The sequence below is a fragment of the Anopheles funestus genome, chromosome 3RL (assembly GCF_943734845.2).
Source record: "Anopheles funestus chromosome 3RL, idAnoFuneDA-416_04, whole genome shotgun sequence".
Classification (NCBI taxonomy): Eukaryota; Metazoa; Arthropoda; class Insecta; order Diptera; family Culicidae; genus Anopheles; species Anopheles funestus.
The window spans coordinates 31,258,216-31,269,728 of record NC_064599.1 but is presented as its reverse complement, the minus strand read 5'-3'; the positions used below and the strand labels follow the sequence as shown (position 1 = coordinate 31,269,728).

Below are 11,513 nucleotides of genomic sequence, written 5' to 3'. Positions count from 1 at the left end.
AAACACCAACATACTTAATTGTATTTTTGGTTTATCATATTTAGATTATCATTAAAAAAATACCTTTAAGTAAACTCGTTAAAAGCAATGAAAATAATAATTTGCTTAAGTTGTAAATAAATAAACGTTATAAAGTTTTAAAAAAAACACGCATTTGGATAAACTTTATTTTCAATCGGTTTCTCGCGCTACAGTTGCAAAGCGGAAAACGTACTCCACTCTTTAGCAAGTACCCCGTAACTAAGTGCTTCGCAATCGAATAAGTTTGCGGTGATCGAATCAGAGCATTTTCATTCGCTTGCACGGTAAAATAAAAACTCAAACACAATACTTTCTGCTACGCGTCTAAAAAGCTTTAGATTCAATTTAAAAAAAACCCCATTCCTTCCCTCTGTTACGGACGCTACCGCCGGCCGGACCGTTTCGGGAAGAAAATTTTAAAGCGAAGAATATAGAAACGAAACCGGAAGTGAGTTTTTCTTTTTCCGATTGTCCGATTCGATCGGCATTGTTGCTTTACTGCTTGCTAAAGCGACACGAAGTAAGTACGAACAACTAAGATGAAGCGTGACGACAACCTTCGAACTAAGCGATACTTTGAAGGAACTTTTTACTGTGTCTGCATGTGTTTCGGGTTCCAAACCGCCGCTCGTCAGGAAAGGAAGAGCAAAACATTTTACGTACTTTTTTGATGGAAAATTCTATGTTGCGTACAATTTTTCGGTTGTGCTTACTCAAAACAAACAACAAAAAAACAGAGAAAATTTACTTCCTCAAGGTGCTGTGTGTCGCTAGCAAACAAGGGCAAATGCTTTAACCCGCTCATTTCTTGTTTGAACAGGACGGTTTGTCATCAGGCACAGTGAATGAAGAAAACGAAAATGTTCTTAAATTATTTTCATTCATAATGTGTCTAATTTTGCCGCTTACGATATTTCTATCGTAAAGTTTTTCGGTATTTGACATTTTTGTAATTTTATACTCAACACTTTTCAAGGAAATTGGGTTAAAATATTGCAAAAAAAATAAAAATCATCAAGAAACGCAGTTTTCTACATATTGCAAAGTAACACTCGGTAGACACTTGGACAGCACAGCCCCACAACAGAGTAGCAAGCAGAGTTGGATGACCAGGCGCCTCCATTATTGTAGTTGATTGACCAGGCGCCTCCATTATCGTAGTGAGAATTCTAACCCCGTCACTACATGCTTAGCAATTGTCGTGATTGCGAACGCGACAAAAGTAGCTCAATTTCCCAAAATAATTTTGCGATTCTAGCGCGACTTGAAGATTGTTTAACTTTTCTCGTGCAAGGTTTATTTACGTTTTTAATCGGGGCGGTAGCGAGAAAATAATCTTGAATTAAATTAAATTAATTTAAACAAATAAAGAAAAAGTTATAAATTTATTGTATTGATTAATTCGATGAGAAAGGCAAGTTTTTTAAGTCCAGTGACGATGTTTCAAAACAACGGACCATCAAGAAAGCTCGTCGCCGGATGCTGCTGACTCCTGTGATACAAACAACGGATACTGGTAACAGTACTGCAGATTGTCCGTTTTGTTTTCTTGATAGATTGCAAATTTATAGATTTTTTTAATTTAATATTTTTTTTTCATTTAAAGCAATATTTGAGTGAAAAGAAACTCAATTCAACCGATTCGCATTAAAATAAATCAATTTATAAATTTTTGCTAAATTTTTTTTTTAATTTTTTTAATTTAGTTTATTATTTTTTATTCTTTTTTATTTAAAGCATTATTTGAGTAGAAAGTAACTTATATCAACAAATTCGCAATAAAATTCGTCAATTAATACTTTTTTCTATATGGAGTTTCGCAAAAAAAAATCTGAATCGCCTTCGAAAACGCAACAATTGCTAAGCGTTTAGTGACGGGGTAAGCTGAATTTCAAAAAGCTTTAATTTAACAGGCCATCTGACAGAGTGAGATTCGTGCAAATATTATAATGCTGGGTCATTCAATAATCTCTTAATACGTGAGGTATACAATTTCAATATCTAGTTTTTGTAGAAAATTTTTACTAGTTTTTGCTTTAAATGCCTTTTTTCGATTGTTATTGATTTTTTTATACTTATTTCCTTCAAGAATGGTTCCAAGCATAAACTGGTGTACGAGAAATAGACCCAACTAACACCGAAAGCCATTAGAAATCAAAGACCGATGATCAAAGCGATGATAACAATGCAGCTACAAGTTGCACAATATTATTGTCGTATAAAACGTGCTGTTTTCAAGTGTTTGTGGAACTCTATTATCTTGTCACCATCTTAGCTTTGTGTGATGGTATGTTGACTAAGTTTATTCATTCTCGTCGATCAAAATATTCTTCAAAAAATCCACAACTGTCTGATATTTTTTTATGATGATGGCGATAAAGATACACATTATGTTTTTTGTATGATCAGATCAACACAATCAATACTTCAGTTAGTTTCAAATTTAATTAAAACGAAGTAATAATAATAAATTAACTTTCTTTCCATAACATGAAAACAATTACATTTCCTAGAAAAACCAGAAAGACCATCCCTCAATAGTAAACAAAATGATAAAATAATTAACACTCTTCAAACACAGGCAACATAAAGAAGAATAAACATTATCGTTTAATTACAGGCAAAACTAAACAATCAACCACAAAAACGAAAAACAATACAATTACCATATGGTTATTAAAGCTAATTACTAAAAGCCAATGTTAATCACTCATCAAAAGCAAACAGTCGAATGTGGTAAGCACTAATATAAATTAAATACAATCATAACCTTGCTTCCTGGATTTGTTTGGTTTTGGTACATTTTTTCACGTAAATGCAATGTTGCTCCCAATTCGATTGTTTACACTCTTTCCTTTTTTGCTGGTTTTTCGATGGTTCACGCATCGAAACACTTCCACCGAACTGATTCTGATACAATCGCATTGTTTGAATTTCCATGAAAATTGAAACATCGATTTGTTTTGCTTTGTTTTTCAGGCAACGAGTGCCGTGTGCGTTCCGGGTCATGATGGGAAAAAGATTTTTAACGAAACGCACGTATCGCATCGGTATCGTGAGGCAAAGAAAATGCCCATAATCTTCGCACGTGTTCGAAAACGCATCACTGTCGTATGCGGGTCATGTCATTTAGCGGACACGTACTGGCACGTGTTGTGGTTCGGTGGATCCGTTAGTAATTGTCAATACAACGGGTTTTTTTTTTACTTTTTTTAAAAGCAAAATTTTTCTAAAGGAAAGGTTGTACTTACCATAACGATGATAATGGCAATCTATAGTAATCATCAAACATGTACTGGAAAACTCTCTTACTTCCTGCAGCGTCTTTTATTATTGCACTTCCCGTGTTAGTTGATGATACTAGACACTTCCCCACCATTACACAGTAGTTACGCGGAACAACAAAAAAATATAATAATGTATTTTCCAAACACCAGAAACAACAACATAAAACAAAACACAAAAAAAACACTCCCACCCAACGGAACAGTTTGTGCGTAAGTTAAAATTAATACTCTTCATTTTGCACTTCATTTAAGAACTTTCCCACCGCCAATGATCGACTCCAGGCAAACAGTTCACACCTCACTAGAATCTCTCCCCCCCCCCCCCTCATTTTGGTGATGGTTGGCATCGAGTCTTCCACTTCAAAAAGAAGCACTTAACATAAAACTCCAGGCTAAAGTAACCCAATTTTTGCGCTCTCTACCAGTCTGACACTCTCCCTTCCAATGAGACTAAGTGGAGGGAGTTGGGGATGAAGGAGCTGGAAAAAAGGAGATCTCTTCACCACCCGTCCAGAAGCGTAAAATGAGGCAGGCTTAATTAGATTGTTCTTCATCATCATAATCATCAGGAGCACGAGTCGTCGACGCCCAAACCACCATCACCGGGACATCATCGGTATCATCTTCAGCACCATCATTAGGATGGGCTAGGTGCTACACCGAAAGGCTCGACGGAAATAAACCGAAAACCTCGAATGAAACCGCCCCCCTCTCCACCAGCAAACTCTTTTCCTCAGTTTTGCCACGGCTGCATACAGCCCAGTGTCTCGGGAATGTGGAACAGCAACTGCCTTCCGGTGGGGTGGAGTGTGGTGGAGGACCTAACTTTCGCAATGGTCTTGTTTCGACAAAAGACGGCAAAACTTTCGGCTTCTTTACCGGTAAAGTGATGGGGCCATTCAAGATGAGCCTCGGGGCGACTCCATTGCTGCCGGGTCTGGATTTTGATATTTTTGGACAAGTTTGATTTGATAGGTCCGGTTGATTCTCGCTGACGATAGTTGAGCAGTAAGAACTGAAACCAACAAGTTTTGCTCAAACAAACAAAAAAAAACAGAACAGGACACATCATCAGCTGAAGATTGGTGGCAGGATGTTTTGTGAAAATTGGATCGCAACTTTTGCCCGGGAACAAAGAGCTCCAGTAGAGCATTCGAAATATTGTAACACGTATGAAAACATGTCTCAGTAATTTTTTTTCTTCATTGTTTTCCATTTTCCTTCGTTAGCAAGGTCTTTTGGTTTTGTTAGCTTAATTTTGATAATTTATTCAATATTTTTGTTTACAAATGAAGTAAACTAACTAACGATGATTATTTGATTGGAAGATTGATGCTGTACTTAAATCAACAGTTTTATTTTGTTATTTTGTTTTTAATTAAAAAATCGTGATGAAAACTGGAATTTTAAAGTGTTCATGTTTGGAAAAAAAAATTTATCACTTTTTCCCAACTTCTGACTCCTCAATGTAATAATATGAACAAAGTTTAAACTTTTACTTGTATCAACTTTACAATGGATTTAATAAGTAAAACGTGTGTTTTTTTTCTCTTGCCAAATTGTTTAACTTTCCAACTTACAAGTGCCGGTAACGCGGCCAACGTTTCTTAAACGGTACATTAACGGCAACGTGATTGGTTTCAAACACATTAGCGTCCTACGGTTCACCCGTTGATATGACTTGCGTGTGTAGCACCGTATCACAACATTCTCCGGCAACTTGATACAACCGGCATATCGCACTAATTAACAAGGCAGAAATTCATCCATGCGCTGGATGTGTCGTATTTAAGGCGTGCGTAGATGCTTGTTTCTTTTATGCTGCTTATGCTGCTTATGCTCCCATCACCGCTTGACTTTGGTACTCCGCGAAACGATTCAATTACAAAACCCAATCTCTTAAACGACACAAAAACCATCTACCCCACCTCTGCCTACCCCCTCCATCGAGCACCCAACAACCCCCCACGCATACGCACACGCCAGCAAGGGTCGGTACAATTGCGTGGTATCGCACACGCAGTAACACGATACGGCACAAACACGGATTTGCTGGAAACAAGCACACTAAAATCGGAGGAAGTTATTCTCGAGGAAAGTGATAGGATTTCACTTACCCTTTCTCTCTGTGTTCCCGGTGTGCCTTCCTGGCTTCCCTTTTGTACACTGTAAGGCGAAATTGAGTCAAGTCATCGTAAGGGTTGAGTTGACAGACTGTCAAGAAGCGAACGGGCGTCGTTCACACCCATCATCAAGGTTTTCGCTAACATGTGCTTGTATGCGAAGCGCGGTTTGATGTTGATACGGTAGGCGATAAAGGATATCAGCGTGAGACGTTCGCAACAAAAAAAAAATCCCCCATCCCGCGGCCAAAGTCAAACGGGTGCTACTCCGAACTGGTGTGTACATTATTATAAGGCTTTTCCCGTGCAGTGTAGCGCTGGGTACGTGCGGATCATAAAATGACGATGACGTAGACTCATCGAAGCGCGTACGTAGAAACGATGGAAAGTTGACTAGCTAATGAGCTGTCATTTTCCATTTGCCCGGGCCGGGGAGGAAGATATGGTTGCGCCCGAAACTTACTGCAAGTGAGGAAATGAAAAGTAATCTTGTTTCTTACCATATAGTGCACTGTTAATCTCGTTACAGGCGTGAGTAGCGAAACGATGTGCGAACAAGATGCATCAATCCGAATGGAGCTAATGCAGATAATATTTGAGACGGTATAGAGATAGAAATCCATTTACCCAAGTGTTTTTGATCGGTTTAACTAAATCTCAGAATTCCTTCATAACTGGAAAATATTAATGTATAGAATTATTTAGATACAATCGGAATTGTTCGGTCTAATCTACGTTGTGGTTTAAATTATATTAAATCCATAAATATAAATAAGGGAATGCAAGTTGAAAGAGTGTTGAAAGCATACTTTGATAAATTATTTTATTTACAAAAATAGTTCTGTCGACTTAAGAACATCAAACAAAGGATAGCATCCCCATTTTGTTTGAGTTTTTGTAAAATTAAATTTTATTTTCATTTCTTTTCAAACATGTTTATTGTGAGCCCCTAGAGTTTAACAATATTTTAAGTAATTTTAGGCGAAACAAACTTAAGACTAAGGTAAACTTAAGTAAAAACTAACAACGATGAAAAAGAAGGGATCCCGTGAGAAGAAGAAGTAGATAGATAGGGAAGGAAAAGAAAAAAACGAAAAAAAGAACTTTAAAGAAGTGGGCAGTTTGAAGGAAACAGAGCGAAGGAGAGGAGGTGTAAAAAGAATTGTATTCTAACTGGGAAAGTGAGCAACTTGCAGGAATAAATGACTTATCGAAGCGCTGCCAAACTTATGTACAGTTTCATTTGCACTGAATACTATTCCATATGGTTGCTTTACAATAAACTTGACTTTTCTTTCTTGTCATCTGATGCGTCCACGGTGTCATCTATTTGTGTTTACTTTTTTACAAGAAATGTGAATGACATTACAATATCATCTGAGAAACGGTACAGTTTCTGTTTAACAAAAAATAAAAATAAACTTTCTTTTATTACATTTGACATTGGGTTGATTTGTAATTCCACGACTGGAATGATTTTTTCGAAAGAATGTTTCTTTTTTGGTCCGTTTTTCTATTCCATATTTTTATTAATTTAATTATTAGGTGCTTTTGGCAGTATTGTGTATATTTCTTTTATTTCCAAACTAATTGTTTTAGTTGAAAATAGTTTTGTATATATGTAGGAATATAGGTGGATTGATTTCAGTGCTTTATTGATTTACAACCGCTTCGTTGCGCTGCTCCGATGCGACTGTCTGCGCACACCTCCTTAGCGCTATATTTTGGCCTAACTTTTTCTTCTTCTCTCCTACATATATTGTAAACAACAGTTTACTCATAAGTTTACTCACTCAACTTTGTTATCAAGTGCTTATTTTCTTAGAACATCAATCGGTACTGTTTTGTATCATCAAGACACATTTAGGCGTTATAAAGATTAATCCACAACCCGTATGCCCTAAAGTGGCTATTTATGAGCATGATATTTGCTCATTTTCGACATCTCTATACTATAGCGAGACAGAGGCTTATCCCACTGTACTGTACTGTAAAAGCAACGCTCACCCTTCACAAAGGTGAGATTACATTACCCAAAGGCACGTTTCCCAAAAGCTATAATATCAGTACCTGGTAAGCACTAACTGGTAAGCAAAACTTCACCACCGTAGCTGCGTCAGCGAATTTTCACCAACGGCTTCAAGCAAACGTCAAAACCATTTCTTGCCAGCATCAAACCGTTATTTTTTTTTTTTTTTTTTTTTGGGGTACCCAAAAGCAACCCATACGTACGGTGGCATTGACGTTATTGCACTACACCGGTGATAAACCTCGTGATCATGATTATTTTGTCGCCGTTGATGTCGGGCGCGTACATCATTTTATGATTTATGCTTTGTCATCTGGAGCACATTTACGCCATGTATATCGCTATCGTGCTTTGGCGTGCGTGTTGGTTGCGATCAGCACTTCTATCGTCAACCGTGGCAAAAGGCCGCTCGGAATGCCATCAGCAAACCGTGTAACGGAACCCAACCTCAACGGAAGTCGGGACTATAAAATGGAAGAAACACTTCTTTTATCCTGTTGAAGAAGCAAAAAAAAGCGGTAAAAATTTCTCTCTCTCTCTCTCTCTCTATCTCCACTTGGCTCTAGGATCTAACGGAACGTATATTCTGGTTTCACATTTTTCTCAACCGAAGCTTCGTGTCTTATTCCCTGCATCCGAGGTAGAACGTTCACGTCAAAGGGAAGGGGGTCAAAGGGTACGGAAGGTAGCATATGTTTACGTGGGCCTCATGATTGATGGTTTGTGTCAGTTTGGATGTCACGATACGTCACCTTGAGTATGATCGCTCGGCTAGGCTCTAGCCGGGCGAGAATGGATTATGCGGCATTACGCTGCACTTATGGTAAAGGCAACCAGCGCTCCGTCTTTCGCCCGGTTACCATGAAGCAATCAGGCAGGAAAGATAGACGACCCGGGGATTGGTGCTACCGGTCCTGGTGTTGAAGAATTGGCCCATCTGACAGGTACAATTGTGCGAGGAATCAAATAGACTACGTAGGCTGCACCAAAGGAACGGCAACAGGGAAACAAGGAGAAACACGATGAATGTGAAAATTTACATACATTTAAGATGATGAGAAATACATCATACATGACAAACGAATTGAATTCGGAACGAACAATTTAAAAAAAAATACGATAGCTATGAAAGATGGAACGAAGCCTTTTTTCTGTTGTATTTTATTTTTCTTTAAATGTTTGTTTTTTCTTCCCTAATCTTGATGATACATTTACTAACTGTCTGTCAGTGACATCATCATCCATTTACGTCTATCATGGACGTGATGTTGTTTTTTATTACCTTTTCCCACAGCGGGTGGGTAGGTGTGTTCCTTTCCATCTCGATACAATAATGTTCACCCGGAACATATAATCGGTTGTCATACCTATTAACTAGCTTTATTACACCGGTTGCCTACCGGGCACGAGCATTCATAATGGCATTTTTTTTTAGTAAGCATTATACGATTAATGTTCACATCAATGATTCACCCTCCAGCTAAAGCGTAACCTGGTGTGTGGTGAAAATTTAGAGATTAACTATAGGACATAATCACCCGCAGAGAGGTGGCAAAATGAGCACCTTTCACGTGTGTCAGCTTACACATCAAAACTAAACCATTGTTATCGTTTGGTTCGCTGACTAATTAGTGTCGTGTTGTGATAAAAGCTTGTGTGAAACGTGAAGCGTTTGATAATTATCTAAACGAATGTTTATATTAGATTTTTCCCATGAAATAATACATAATTAGTTCGCGCGCTTAGAATAGTGAATAAATCGAATTTTAAACACAATGTTTATCCTTTTTTGTAGTATAAACCTGTTAAATAAAGGATTAAATACACCGACTGTTATCTGTTAGCAGTATTATTGTATACAATTCATTCTAGTTAATCGACCCGAATTACAAGGCTAAGGAACAGAACTATGGGATAGGATTAGATTGAGGATCAATGCGACGAAGACAAAGTACCTGCTGCCGGAGGCTCTGACCGAGATAGGGCCCGGATACTCGAAAGCAAAGTATCAGTTGACGGGGTCGATCTCGAGGTGGTAGAAGAGTTCTGCTACCTTGGTACGATCGTAACTTCGGACAACAACAAGAGCAGCGAAATTCGAAGGCACATTGTTCAGGGAAATCGTGCCTACTAAGGGCTCCACAAACTCCGGCGTTCCAGAAGGCTCCAGCAACATATGAAATGCGTGATATATCGCACACTGATACGTCCGGTAGTCCTCTACGGGTCCAGGACTCGTCTATGCTAACGGAGGACTCCAATGTGTGAAGAAGGAGAATGAACCACGAGCTAGCTGAGCTGTTTGCCGGTTCAGATATCCTGATAGCTACAAAAGTTGGGGCGCGAGACGTAGAGGAGCACAGCAAGTTCGTTTTCCTGGAGCAGGTGGAGTCCAACCTGTCGGAGATCGAATGCAGGCGTAGACTCATCAAGAAACTGATATGTTGCGTACAGTCCCTGAATGTAGTCCAAATGTAGTTTGATTTAGCTGACTAGAAAGACTGCAACCCAGTTCTCCCAGTTGTCAGGAATTGATCATATACCCTACTGTAAGAATTTCTAACAAATGATTCTGCATTACATGCGATTGCAGAACAAATCGCGCCTCTATAGTATTATTGCTGCAGGCTATTGCGTCATCAACTTCACATTCAAAGAAATTCTATTTATCACATATCTATTCGTCTACCATCTAGCGCCACTTTATGACAACTGGGTTGGTGATGTGGTTGATTGCTTTTCACCTTGCTCGATCATTAGAAAATCGACATGTTTGCTTTGCGTTGGAATATCGCCTCGATAAGTACCTCAACATAACCAAAGGTATTCTAAGCCACAGTCAGTTAGCTGCTTCATGTCTCGTCCAGCATAAAGTTTGGTTTTTTCGACATCTTTGGGCTAAGCAAGGACTTTCGCTTACTTCGTTTGAAACGAATTATTCACACACTGTCTCCCAATCAATGTGGATACTGACTTCACTGAGCTTTTCTTCAAAATCAAAAATGTTCGTCAATCTGGGAATAAAAGCATGCTGGCAAGATTGTTGCTTTAGTTATCTATCTTACCGTATCTAGTCTTACCATCTGACTTGGATTGAATCTCATCATGATCATTGAGATTTATGTATTGTTCTGTATGGTACTGCAGTTTGGATTTAACCTGTCTTTTTTGGTATTATTTGACATCTATGTTCTCGACATCTAAAAACCCTTGTGAGAAATTCTCACGGAGTGCTGGCTGTAAATTTTCTGAGTTTTTTCCACCAAACCGAGAAAGCCGTAATCGTCGCGCGCCGTTCTGTTTGTGACTGTGTATTCGTCTGTCAAGTTCATTATTAATGCAGCAAATGAACTGCTAATCCTAAAGTTCACTTACTGCCCTAGATGAATAGTCCAATTAACTAATTCCCTTTCAGTTCGTCCGTGAAACATTTCATGAAAGATTTCCTATAATTCCTGGAACTCCGAATCTATTTTCAACAACCCTATAAAAACAACTGTAAGAACTTCTTTACCAGCAATACCAACTTTAGTAAACTGATGTGGAGTAGTAATATTTGTTTAGCGATCTGTCTAATTAATATTTTTTTCACACACAGCCACAACAAAACATGTCTTTCCTTGTACTAAAAAACCCATCCACAGACGTTAATCTGAAATTGCGGATGGGAACTTGTTCACACGCGGAAAGCTCTTTAATATCGCTCATTTGCACAGCATCAACCATCGCGATGGCTGATACCGTAAAGAAGCATATTTAACCCAGCCTCTGTATCAACCAGCGCATGAGGGAAGACAAACCCTGGCGCTACACTCCAATACCGTACGGCAAGATAAAATGAGCATTAATTTGCTCTAGGCGAGAGCTAGGCGCTAGATGCCGGTATTTGTCATTGTGAGTGATAATCCAAGAAAAGTGGTCCACGACTGACGAGCGAACACGGCTAAGCCTAATTTATGGTACCTTCCCGTGAGGGCTATATAAGCGTGCCATTCGTGAGGGCACTATTATGCCGACGCGACACGAATCCGCCCGGAACACGTTGGACGTGCA

At 38.7% G+C, this 11,513-nt stretch overlaps 2 protein-coding genes across 2 annotated transcripts in view; one reads left to right on the top strand and one right to left on the bottom strand.

The window, feature by feature from the left end:
- Positions 1–11,513, bottom strand: part of LOC125770927 (Down syndrome cell adhesion molecule-like protein Dscam2) — a 369,720-nt gene that overhangs the window by 140,811 nt on the left and 217,396 nt on the right. The gene's annotated exons all lie outside the window — the stretch shown is intronic.
- LOC125770999 (fibrinogen-like protein A) overlaps positions 1–11,513 on the top strand; it is a 126,826-nt gene that overhangs the window by 66,012 nt on the left and 49,301 nt on the right. The window lies entirely within an intron of this gene.